At 37.9% G+C, this 12945-nt stretch overlaps 1 non-coding gene across 1 annotated transcript; it reads right to left on the bottom strand.

Moving 5' to 3' along the window:
• Nucleotides 1-1217: 1217 nt before the first annotated feature.
• Nucleotides 1218-1324, bottom strand: LOC121223952 (small nucleolar RNA R71). The gene has a single exon (XR_005921418.1). It is a non-coding gene; the product is annotated as a small nucleolar RNA R71 (small nucleolar RNA).
• Between the last annotated feature and the right edge of the window lie 11621 nt (nt 1325-12945).

The following is a 12945-nucleotide window of genomic DNA, read 5'->3' as shown; positions in this document are numbered from 1 at the left end:
GGCTGATAATTTTAGCTATTTTTAGCAGCCCTCCTCAGCTATAAAAACCCCTTTAGGTTGGTCATTTTACAAACACACCTCAAGCATTTACATCTTTCTTCTCTTCTCTCCATTTTCTCTCTTCTTTTCCATTCCAAAATTCTCTTACTCTTTTGCCGATTTCTCTTATTGGGAAAGGGGAATTCATCAGCAATTTGGAGCAGCAATTAAGTGTTCATAGTAGCCTTGGTCGACGAGGACAACGGAGAAGGAAGAACGGAGCAACTAGTCAAGCCACGGAAAAACACCGGATTTGATTCTTGTTCCCTATCTTTTTAATTTTTGTCGTTGTTATGCTGAACATATCTATGAATATTTATGTTGTTGGAATGGTTAATTTAATAAATTTAGCTTGAATTTAATTCGTGTTCAGCTGATTGCATTTCATTTGTTAAAATTATTAAAATTGTGTTATGTTGTTATATGCCTCGATAAGATGCTTGATTAAGTAAAATCATGACTAAGTTATTCTTGCATTACAATTGTTAGGTAACTAATTAATTAATAATTTAAACAGATTGAAATTGTAATTAATGAACATAGTACTAAATCAGTGCATGCTTAATCATCTAAGGTAGCTGAGGGTTATATTAGCAATGGTATTTGACGATACATTTGCCTTGTAGTTATTATTTGTGTAGTTGTTAGTTTTGCATTTTGCTTTATTTTTCTGTTCAAATTTTAACTTAGTTAATTTTTCTGTGATTATTTAAGGTGTTTATGACTATTGAACGAATCATCAATTTACTCCCTGTAGACCCTAAGATTGAACAAACTTTTCGACAATAAAGAAGATAAGCAAGTCAAAGAAGGACTGAAGAGATGAACTTCGAAAATCTGAATCAAGGAAACGGAGCAAACCTTGCTCAAAATCTTATATTGAGGCACAATAGTTCAAGTTGAAGCCAGTCATGTTCAAGATGCTTTAGACAATGGGCCAATTTAGTGGAATGCCTACCAAAGATCCTCACCTACACTTAAGTCTGTTTATGGAGGTGAGCGATTCTTTCAAGTTTGCCGGAGTACCCTAAGATGCATTACGATTGAAGCTATTCCCATATTCACTAAAGGACAGAGCTCGAGCTTGGTTGAACTCATTACCACCAAAATCAATTTCATCATGGCAAGAGTTAGCAAAAAAATTCCTTATGAAGTATTTCCCGCCTAGCAAGAATGCTAAGTTGAGGAACGAGATCACTGCTTTCCAACAAATAGATGATGAGTCATTGTATGAGGCATGGGAAAGGTACAAATAATTATAACGAAAGTTCCCTCATCACGGAATCCCACATTGTATACAACTTAATACATTTTATAATGGCCTCAATGCTCACACGAGGATGGTAGTGGACGCTTCTGCTAATGGTGCTCTCCCTACTAAGTTTTATAATGAGGCTTATGAAATCATTGAGAGGATTGCCAACAACAATTATCAATGGCCAACCAATCGAGCAGATAAATCACTGGAATAAATGAAGTAGACGCTCTTACTTCACTCGCATCTCAAGTATCATCAATATCCTCAATGTTAAAAAATCTTACTACTAATGGGTGTAATAGTTTTGTAGAATAGCCACTGAATCAATTTGAAAATGTAGCTTGTGTTTATTGTGGGAAGGGAATTTGTTCAATGAATGTCCATTAAACCCAGAATCTGTGTATTACATAGGTAACCAGAACCAAAATCGAGGGCTGTAATCCAATTTCTATAACCTATCATGGCAATTATGTCCAACCTAGATCGACCCAGCCACCTAGAATTTCCTAACAAGCTCAGAAACCAACCCAAGCTGAACCATCCAATAGCCTACAGAATCTATTGAAGGCATACATGGCAAAAAATGATGCCTCTTTAAGAAAATTTGATAATCAAGTGGGCCAGCTTGCAACTGAATTCAGAGACCGACCACAAGGTGTTTTACCTAGTGATAGGGAGAATCTGAGGAATCCAGGGAAGGAGCATTGTAAATCGTTAACATTGAGGAGCGAAAAGACTTTAAAGCCCAATTCCGTCGAAGTTAAGAAGGAGCCAGCTGACGCTCAAGACTCAGAGGAAGTTCAATCGAGTGTTGAAATTCCAGTTTCACCAAAAATTGAATCTACAAATCTAACAAGGTAACTTCTAAGCCAGATAATTCTGATCAACTAATAACTCTGTTAAATGCAAAATTGCCACAGAAAAAAAAATCAACCAGTTCCAGTAAAGAAACCTCCACCACCCTACCCTCAAAGACTTCAGAAGTAGAAGTAGGAAATTTAATTCAAGAAGTTCTAGACGTACTCAAGCAACTTCATATCAACATCTCGTTGGTTGAAACACTTGAACAAATGCCGAACTACGTCAAATTCATAAAGGATATCTTGTCTAAAAAATGAAGGCTTGGAGAATTTGAGACAGTAGCCCTAATGAAGGAATGCAGTGCATATCTTCAAGACAAACTACCCCCAAAATAGAAGGATCCTGGATGTTTTACCATACCTTGCAATATTGGAACAACATATTGTGGTAAGGCACTATATGACTTGGGTACGAGTATCAACTTGATGCCCATGTCAATATTTAGGAAGTTGGGGATAGGTGAAGTTAGACCTACTACGATGACACTTCAGTTAGCATATCGATCCTTAACACATCCAGAAGGAAAAATTGAAAACGTGTTGGTACGTGTAGACAAATTTATCTTTCCTGCTGACTTTGTGATTCTAGACTTTGGAATAGACAAAGAGTTGTCAATCATCTTAGGAAGACCATTCTTAGAAACCGGAAGGACCCTTATTGATGTGTAGAAGGGCGAGCTTACTATTCGTGTTCAGGATGATCAGGTAACATTTAACGTACACAATTGACGATTGTTCTATAGTGTCTGATTTAGAGGGTTTAATCGTGGAGAAGGAACTCAATTATGTTGAGGACCCATTGGAACAAATTTTGACATCAGATCCTCCAAATGATGAAAAGGAGGATGAATACTTAGCTTCGTTAGAAGCTAATTAAAAGAGATTTAATCTGCAATCCCGCTTTGAATCTTTAGAGTTAGAGAAAAGGGATTCTGCCCAACCAAAAGCGTCAATCGAAGAGCCACCTAAATAAGAATCGAAGGTACTTCCCTCACATTTGAAATATGTCTATTTAGGTAACTCTTCTACTCTGTGAGTGTTTCAGCAGAATTAACTACTGAGCAAGAAGAGAAACTCATCTTGGTATTAAAACAATTCAAGAAGGCTATCAGATAGACCATAGTTGATATTCACGAAATTAGTCCATCTGTATGCATGCACAATATTATCTTAGAAGATGGCGAAAAAGTGACGATTGATGTACAACGAAGACTGAACCCCACCATGAAGGACGTAGTCAAGAAAGAAATCATCAAGTGGTTAGATACGAGTATAATTTACCCCATCTTAGATAGTTCATGGGTAAGTCTGGTCCAGTACGTGCCAAAGAAAGGAGGTATCACGGTCATTAAAAATGAGAATAACGAGTTGATACCGACTAGAACGGTTACGGGATGGAGAATTTGCATCGATTACCGGAAGTTGAACAAGGCAACTAGGAAAGATCACTTTCCTTTATTGTTTTTGGACCAGACGCTAGAGAGACTCGTAGGGCGAGACTATTACTATTTTCTCGATGGATACTCTGGGTATAATCAGATTACAGTAGCACGAAAAGATCAGCACAAGACAACATTCACCTACCCGTACTGTACATTTGCATTTTGGCGCGTGCCATTTGGTTTATGTAATGCACCTGCTACATTTCAAATATGTATGATGTCTATTTTTACTAACATAGTTGAGAAATATTTGAAAGTTTATATAGATGATTTTTCAGTATTCGGAGATACATATGATGATTGCCTAGCCAATCTAGCCAATGTGCTAAGGTGATGCAAAGAAACAAACCTTGTACTTAACTGGGAAACTGCCATTTCATGGTACGATAAGGTATTGTTCTAGGGCATCGGATAACAAGATATGGAACCGAAGTAGATAAAGCAAAGCTAAATGTTATTGAGAAACTCCCACCTCCAATATTTGTAAAGGGTGTTAGGAGTTTTTTGGGCCACATCGGTTTCTATCGAAGATTCATCAAGGACTTCTCCAAAGTTGCTAAACCCTTATGCAAATTATTGGAAAAGGACACGGCGTTTAAATTTGATGAGGAGTGCTTAAGAGCTTTCACTGATTTGAAGAGTCGGTTAGTCTCAGCACCCATAATAGTCACACCAGACTGGGATTTGCCATTTGAATTTATGTGTGACACAAGTGACTTCGCGGTTGGAGCTATCATGGGTTAGCGAAGGAACAAAGTTTTTCATCCCATCTACTATACGAGTCAAACTCTGACAGGAGCTCAACTGAATTACATGGTAACAGAAAAAGAGTTACTTGAGATTGTGTTTGCTTTTGACAAGTTTCGATCTTATCTTGTAGGTAGGGGTAAGCATTCGATCGAATAAAAAATTTTTGAGTTAATCGAGTTTTCGAATCTCATTTTATCATCCTAACTTTATTTGAAGTTTTCTCGAATTGAGTCGAGTGAGATGGAATTCGAATCGAATCGAATCAAATATATTTCTTCGAGTTAAATTTTAAAAAATAATTTTGGGTCCTTGTAACCATTGTCACCCATCGTAATAAAATTTGTCCAACTTAATCAAATTTTTTATTAACTTTCATCACCTCATAATTTATTTATTAATTTTTTATATACTGGTTAGCTTATTTGTTTGCTTAGTTGTTTCAATTATCTGAAGATTCATGTCACTATGTATTTTGGAATTAAAAAAAATATTAAATATAAAAATATGATTTTTTAATAAAAGTTATTTTAAAAATAAAATGTGAAATTGATACCAATATAAAATTTTAACACGAATATTTTATGGCATAATTAAGAATTCAATTTTAATATAAATATTCAATATGACTAAACAATTCAATAATATAAATAATATAAAATGTGAAATTTAATTTAATAATATAAATAGTATATATAAATAAAATTATTACTATTTATGTTTAGTGATTTTTTTGGATAATTTTTATTTTTTATTTGAGAGTAAAGGGTGAGAAGTAAAAGTTTAGGGGGAAAATAAAAAGTTTTGGGGAATAAAAGTTTGAGGGAAAGTAAATAGGGGGAGTAAAATTTTGGAGGGAAAATATTAAAAAAAATTAGAGGGGGGAGGGTTTGGGGTAGATGGGAGGTGGGAGGTGGAATGGGAAGAGAATAAAAGTTCTAGGGGAAAAGTGGGAGAGAGTAAAAATTTTAGGGGAAAATAAAAGGTTTTGAGGGCTTTAGGGAGTAAAATTTTGAGAAAAAGTAAAAGAAATAGTAAAATTTTGGTGGGAAATGGATTTTGGCTAGATTAGAGGGTTGGGAGGGGAGGGGAGTAAAATTTTTGGGGGGAAAGTGGGAAGGAGTAAAAGTTTTGAAGGAAAAGTAAAAAAGTTTGGGAGTTTAGGGTAAAAATGTAAAATATTATAGTTTGATATTCGAATTATTTGAATTATTCGAGTTATTTGAATTCGAAAACTCAACTCGATTCGAACTCAAAATTCGAAAAAAAATTCGAGTTGATTCGAATAACTCGATTAATTCGAATAACTCGATTCGGTTTAACTCAAAATTCGAATTTTTTTCGATTTTTTTGAGTCAAAACGAGTTTTGCTCACCCCTAGTTGTAGGTACCAATGTGACTGTTTATACGGGCCAATCGGTAATTAAGTATTTACTTGCCAAGAAAGACGTTAAACTGAGATTGATCCGATGGGTACTTCTACTTCAAGAGTTCGATCTAGAAATTCAAGATCAAAAGAGAGTGGAAAACCAAGTAGCAGACCACTTGTCCAAATTGGAGCTGCAATAAGAGAACTCTCCTCTTATACCAATTCGAGAGACATTTCTAGTTGAACACATACTGAAGGTAAATCATGTCCATAAAACCCCTTGGTTTGCTAATATTGCTAACTTTTTAGCTTGTGGTTTGATGCCGATTGATAAGACGTATCATCAAAAGAAAAAGTTTCTTCACGATATGAAGTACTATTTTTGGGAAGAATCGTATTTGTTTAAAAAGTGTGCAGATCAAATGATCACGAGATGCGTGGCAGAAAATGAAGTACATAAGATTTTATACCATTGTCACTCAGCTCCGAGTGGGGGACACTTCAGAGGTACACGTACTGCAGCCAAGGTACTGCAGCCAAGGTGTAACACCCCGTACCCGAGTCCGTCGCCGGAGTCGGACACGAGGGGTTTGCAGACTTAAATCACTTCTTTGCACAATCCATTTTAAATTTTCCAGGCAAGCTGGCTAACTGCGTCACTGTGACCTTAAAAATCATATTTTGAGTTTCACAACTCGAAAATCAGCTTCGTGATTTTTCCCTGAAACTAGACTCATATATGCATCTACAACTTTTTTTCTAGAATTTTTGGTCAGGCCAATTAGTACAGTTTATTAGTCAAAGTCTCCCATGTTACAGGGATCGACTACACTGACCTTTGCACATTACGACTTGGATATCTCCCTGTACAGGGATTTAATACTGATTTCGTTTGTTTCTATAGAAACTAGACTCAAAAAGGAATCTATTCATATATGGCATGACTTCTAATTATCTCTGGTTAATTTATAATGAATTTCCAAAGTCGGAACAGGGAATCCAGAAACCGTTCTGGCCCTGTCTCACGAGAACCTGAATATCTCTTAACATACTGTCCATATGATCGTTTCGTTACTTTCCTATGAAAATAGATTCATCAAGGTTCATTTACATAATTTATTTACTATTTAATTTCATTCCTACTATTTTTAGTGATTTTTCACATCCACATCACTGCTGTTGCCAGCATCTGTTTTTTTTAAGGTAAACTTTACCTATTTCATGATCCTCCATGGATCAACTAGAGTTTGTCATACATATTCCAAAGGTGATCAAGAATAACCCTTCCCATGGCTAACCGTTACCAACATTTCCATACCTCTCGACGGACAACATACAAAACGATTATAATGCTATGATCAAAGTATATTTAAGCCATTTTCGCATGGCTATCCAAATTTACACAAAACCGAAGGGTACATGACCAACAACAAAAGGGTAGTCCTATACATGCCATTTCAAAGTTCAACCAAAATTGTACCAAAAGGGGGCTTTGATAGTGTGGGCGACTTCGACTTCAAAATCCCGAGTCCGATAGCTGAAGAACCAAAATCTATAAAACAGAGAATCAAAGAAACGGAGTAAGCATTAAATGCTTAGTAAGTTTTGAGCAAAGAATTTAGACACAACCAAAGTATAGCATTCATGAAGCTAAACAGATAATTTCATATGCACAAATTTTCAATATCATACTTACTTCACATTACCAACCCTTATATTCATACACAAAGATTAACTTAGCCAAAGGCCGGTAGCTCATTTATCAACTGAGCGAATACTTATTTGTAAGGGCTCAACTAATTCAAAGCACATACGAAACATACCTCAATGTTGGGATGTTACAAGCGTATTAACTGAAATTTTTACAGCAAGATCGTTCATTCCCGAATCACGTACCTTCGGAATTTAACCGGATATAGCTACTCGTTCAAATGCCTTCGGGACATAGCCCGGTTATAGTAACTCGCACAAATGCCTTCGGGACTTAACCCGGATTTAGTAACTCGCACCAATGCCTTCGGGCTTAGCCCGGAATTAGTAACTCGCACAAATGCCTTCGGATCTTAGTCCGGATATGGTCACTTAGCACAAAGCCTTCGGGACTTAGCCCGGACATCATTCGAATAACCATGCACATTTAACAATAAATCATGACACATCCGTATTTCATTTTCATTAGCAAAACTCAAACACAAGACACTTATCACTCTTGCAATTTCGGCTCAATAGCCACACACAAAGAGCATGATTTTGATTTGCTTAAAACATGATCTAATCAATTCATAATTTAAGCTCTATTACTCAAGAACTTACCTCGGATGTTGTCGAACGATTTCGATGGCTATTCGACCACTTTTTCCTTCCCTTTATCGGATTTAGATCCCCTTTGCTCTTGAGCTTAATTAAACAAATAAATTGATTTAATCATTTGAGCATCGAAAATAGGAACACAAGGCACTTAGTCCATATTTATACATTAGACATTAAAGTCACATACATGTGAAATCATGCATCAACTCAACATATTAACCCACACTCCCTTTTAGCCGATTGTCCTAACCAAGATAAAGGCATCAATATGCTTGCCTCTAACCGAATGCATGCAACACAAATCTTCTCATGTGGCCGAGTATGCATGTATATGTTGAGGCCAATTATATGCTTAATACTTCCCACAAGTATGATTACTTGTATTGGTTATATACCGTTTCGTTTCAAATTCAAAACTCGGCTAATACGCATTTATACACTAGTAATCAAATACTAACATTTTGCATTTTATCTTACTACCATTTCACATCTGCTTTCTACCATGGCCGAATGCATCAAGACACCATTTACCCTTATATTTACCATAGCCGAAAACCTTACTCATTCCAAAAATTCAAATCTCAACTTGGTCACAAAAATAACTTGATATCTCACCAACACAACATCAACACCAAGCAAGAATGATGCATCCATGGCCGAGTGTCATTTCCATCACATAGCAAGATTTAGACCATGGGCTGGGTAGAACTCAAGCTAACAACTAAAACATGCATGCATCTCATGGAACATCATCAAACATACCTTAGACTAGTTACATGCATGGCCGAACCTCTTCAACCTTTCTTCTTCCTTCCTCCTTAAAATTTTCGGCCAAGGATGAACCAAAGGATGAACACTTTTTTTTTGTTTTTCTTTCCTTCAACTCACGGCAATGGGGGGACAATCACACACATCCTTTCTTTTCTTTTTTTTTGTTTCTCATCCTACTAACACTAATATTTTATTTCCCATGCTCTTTATTTTATTAATCCTTACATAATGCACTACCCCAACATGTTTATGACATGTTTTTAGCCATAACATCTTGTCCACCCATGCTCTTTATTTTATTAATCCTTACATAATGCACTACCCCAACATGTTTATGACATGTTTTTAGCCATAACATCTTGTCCACCCATGCTCATGGCCGGCCACTACATATTAGGGGGGGAAAATTGACATGCAAGTCCTCCCTTTTGATTACATGCACTATTAGGTCCTTGTAGATTAGCCTATCACATTTCAAAAATGTCACCCATAAGTCCTTTTGACTAAATTCACATGCAATTTACTAAATCGAAGCCTAAAACTTTCACACCTTCATAATCACATATTTTAGACAATAAATATCACATTCAAATAATTTGGTGACTCGGTTTAGCGGTCCCGAAACCGCTTTCCGACTAGGGTCACTTTAGGGCTGTCACAACTCTCCCCCACTTAAGAAATTTTCGTCCCCGAAAATCTTACCGGTAAATAGGTTTGGGTATCGTTCTTTCATCGAGCTCTCGGTTTCCCAAGTAGCTTCCTCGATCCCGTGTTTGAGCCATAACACCTTTACTAACGGAACCCTTTTGTTTCGCAACTCCTTCACTTCACGAGCTAGGATACGCATCGGTTCTTCTTCATAACTCATATCGGCTTGAATTTCAAACTCTCTTGGGCTAATTATGTGCGATGGATCAGATCTATAGCGTCGAAGCATCGAAACATGAAAGACGTCGTGAATCTTTTCAAGTTCAGGGGGCAAAATCAATCGATACGCAACTGGACCAACTCGTTCGGAGATTTCGTACGGCCCAATGAATCTCGGACTCAACTTGCCCTTACGGCCAAATCTGAGTACCTTTTTCCAAGGTGAAACTTTAAGAAACACTTTATCTCCCACCTGATATTCAATGTCTTTTCGTTTCAAATCCGCATACGATTTCTGACGATCTGTGGCTGCCTTCAGACTTTCACGGATTACCTTTACTTTCTGTTCGGCATCTTTAATCAAATCAACTCCAAAAATTTTACTTTCACCGAGCTCGGTCCAAAACAATGGTGTACGGCATTTACGCCCGTACAAGGCCTCGTAAGGTGCCATCTTAATACTTGATTGAAAACTATTGTTGTAAGCGAATTCAATCAAAGGTAAATACCGTTCCCATGAACTACTGAACTCGAGGATGCAACATCTCAACATATCCTCAAGTATCTGAATTATCCGCTCGGATTGACCATCGGTTTGGGGGTGAAAAGCAGTGCTAAAATGCAGCTTGGTACCCAAACTTCTTACAATTTCTTCCAAAATCGTGAGGTGAATCTCGGATCTCTATCCGACACGATAGAAATAGGTACCCCGTGTAATCTCACAATCTGAGAAACGTACAATTCAGCTAGTTTATCCAATGAAAAATAAGTACGCACGGGGATAAAGTGAGCCGACTTAGTCAGTCTATCAACAACAACCCAAATCGCATCCTTCTTACTTGCTGACAATGGCAGTCCGGACACAAAGTCCATTGTGACTCGATCCCATTTCCACTCGGGTATCATGATCGGCTGAAGTAATCCTGAAGGCACTTGATGTTCTGCTTTCACTTGTTGACATATTAAACATCTCGAAACAAAGTCAGAGATGTCTCGTTTCATACCATGCCACCAAAACTGACATTTCAAATCGTTGTACATTTTCGTACTCCCCGGGTGAATTGACATTCGGCTACAATGGGCTTCATTCAGAATCATCGAAATGAGTTCTGAATTCCTTGGAACACACAAACGACTTCTGAACGTCAAACAATCATCATCATCAATTTGAAACTCCGATTCCTTGTTCGGAGCACACTCAGCCCGTTTTGCAACCAATTCATCATCGACTTTCTGAGCTTCACGAATTTGATGAATCAATAATGGTTTGGCTTTTAATTCAGCTACTAACATATTGTCGGGTAGAACAGACAAGAGTACATTCATCGCTCGTAAAGCAAACAGTGATTTCCGGCTTAAGGCGTCCGCAACAACACTAGCCTTTCCCGGGTGATAGTCAATGACAAGCTCATAATCCTTTAACAACTCGAGCCAACGTCTTTGTCGCAGATTTAAGTCTCTTTGAGTCATCAAATATTTGAGACTTTTGTGATCCGAAAATACATGGCACTTTTCACCAAATAAGTAATGTCGCCATATTTTTAAAGCGAATACGATGGCAGCTAGTTCGAGATCATGGGTCGGATAATTTTTCTCATGTGGCTTTAATTGTCTCGACGCATAGGCCACAACTCGACCTTTTTGCATCAATACGCAACCTAACCCAAGTAGGGACGCATCACTATAAATGACAAACTCTTTGCCTGATTCGGGCTGCACTAGAATTGGAGCTTCGGTCAAATAAGTTTTCAGTTGATCAAAACTTTTCTGACATTTTTCCGTCCATTCAAACTTAACATCTTTTTGAAGTAGCTTCGTCATGGGTGTGGCTATCATCGAGAAACCTTTTACAAACCGTCGGTAGTAACCGGCAAGTCCCAAAAAGCTCCGAACCTCAGTAATATTTCTCGGAGGCTTCCAGTTAAGTATGGCTGAAATTTTGTTCGAGTCAACTCGAATACCCGATGCGGATACCACGTGGCCCAAGAAGCTAACCTCTCTTAACCAGAACTCACACTTACTAAACTTAGCATATAACTGCGTATCCCGTAAAATTTGCAACACTAATCTCAGGTGGTCAGCATGTTCGGTCTCATCTCTTGAATAGACCAAGATGTCATCAATAAACACAACTACGAACCGGTCCAAATACTGTCTGAAGATCCGATTCATCAAATCCATAAATACCGCAGGGGCATTAGTGAGCCCAAACGGCATCACTAAGAACTCGTAGTGGCCGTATCTCGTTCTGAAAGCAGTTTTGGGTATATCCGAATCTCGAATTCGCAACTGATAATAACCCGATCTTAAATCTATCTTTGAAAACACTGAGGCTCCCTTTAGTTGATCAAACAAATCATCAATACGCGGTAACGGATATTTATTCTTTATCGTCACTTTATTCAGCTGACGATAGTCAATGCACAACCTCATGGTTCCGTCCTTCTTTTTCACGAACAATACTGGTGCACCCCAAGGTGAGAAACTTGGTCGAGCGAAACCTCTATCAGTCAACTCTTGCAACGGAGCTTTCAACTCCTTTAACTCGGTTGGTGCCATACGATACGAAGCTATCAAAATTGGCGTAGTTCCAGGTACAAGCTCAATACCAAACTCTACCTCCCGAACAGGTGGTAAACCCGGTAATTCTTCAGGAAAAACATCCGGGTATTCACAAACCACCGGCATAGATTCAGGTTTCTTTTCTAATTCTTTGTCATCAAGTACATACGCAAGGTATGCTTCGCACCCTTTTCTTACATATTTTTGGGCCAACATTGCTGATATTACAGCTGGCAACCCCTTTAAGTCCGTAGACTCAACTCGGATTATCTCGTTATTTGCGCACCTCAAATCAATAGTCTTGCTTTTGCAATTCACAACCGCATCATGCACGGTCAACCAATCCAAACCAAGAATAACATCAAATTCATCAAACGGCAAAAGCATCAAGTCTGCCGGAAAACAGGAATCTCGAATTACTAGGGGCATTTCTTACACACTTTGTCGACAATCACGTAACGACCCAAGGGATTTGACACCGGAATTACGAACTCAGTAGACTCACTAGGTAAAGTCTTACTGGATGCTAAGGTTTCGCATATATAAGAATGAGTAGAACCAGGGTCAATCAAAGCAATCACATAAAATGGCATGTATAGCTAGACCCAACGCATTACGGTAGTCCTAGAATCGACTAAACCGTAGCTCTGATACCAATAAAATTGTAACACCCCGTACCCGAGTCCGTCGCCGGAGTCAGACACGAGGGGTTTGCAGACT

This window comes from Gossypium hirsutum, chromosome D11 (genome assembly GCF_007990345.1).
Source record: "Gossypium hirsutum isolate 1008001.06 chromosome D11, Gossypium_hirsutum_v2.1, whole genome shotgun sequence".
NCBI classification, from domain to species: Eukaryota; Viridiplantae; Streptophyta; class Magnoliopsida; order Malvales; family Malvaceae; genus Gossypium; species Gossypium hirsutum.
The sequence above is the reverse complement of the archived record's forward strand: the minus strand, read 5'-3'. Positions and strand labels throughout refer to the sequence as shown.